Genomic DNA, 810 nt, shown 5'->3' with positions numbered 1-810 from the left:
GATGCTCCTGCTATGGTGTATGCTCCCAGTGATGTCAGCTGTCAGTAAGTAGGTTAGCTGCTGCTGGTGGAACTGGTGTTGCTGCTGGTTATTGCTGCTGCTGTTGCTGCTGTTGCTGCTGCTGCTGCAGTGGGTGCCCCGTGGGGATGCTCATAGGCTGTACATGGTCCTTTGCTTTGCTGGTCCTTGGAGGACAGGTGCTGCAGCTCTAGCCCATTCTTGTCTGTATGTGATGGTGTGGGGGTTTATGTCCCACTGTAGCAGACTGTACAGTTTTGTTGAGGCAGCAGCAGGCTGCAAAGTACCACTCCTCTGTGGCACTTTAGCCCTACGATGAGGCTGATATTTATAGTTTGGGTATTTCTCTCTGTGTTAGGGTCTTCAGTCTCTGTGCCTCCTGGAAAAAGGCCTTTTTTCTGCTTCTGTAAGGCTTTTTCCACCTGTATCCCAGCTGCTTGCTGATCTCTGTATTTGCATGCTGGGATTCTTCTGGGCCAACTTGCGCCTCTCACCACGGGAACCACACCATAAATGCATTCATGGGGCGCTTGATATGGCCCTCCATGCTCTCTAGACAATTGTCACCAGCTCCAAAGTTTGTCTCTTCTCCAGGAACTTAAGATATCCGGTGACTGTAGGGTTGAACACTGAAAAGCAAGATCTGAAATGTTGAACGTAGTGGAAGAATTATGACTACAACTATAAACAAGAAGACATGAGATGAGATGAGATGAGATGAGATGAGATGAGATGAGATGAGATGAGAGAGACAGAAAACAGAAACAGAGAGAGACAGAGAGAGTCAGAGAA

At 48.1% G+C, this 810-nt stretch overlaps 1 pseudogene; it reads right to left on the bottom strand.

The window, feature by feature from the left end:
• LOC117701327 (sex-determining region Y protein pseudogene) overlaps positions 1-565 on the bottom strand; it is a 585-nt pseudogene extending 20 nt beyond the window's left edge.
• Positions 566-810: the final 245 nt, after the last annotated feature.

This window comes from Arvicanthis niloticus, assembly GCF_011762505.2.
Source record: "Arvicanthis niloticus isolate mArvNil1 chromosome Y unlocalized genomic scaffold, mArvNil1.pat.X SUPER_Y_unloc_4, whole genome shotgun sequence".
Classification (NCBI taxonomy): Eukaryota; Metazoa; Chordata; class Mammalia; order Rodentia; family Muridae; genus Arvicanthis; species Arvicanthis niloticus.
Note: the sequence above shows the minus strand (reverse complement) of the source record. Positions and strands in the feature narration are given on the sequence as shown.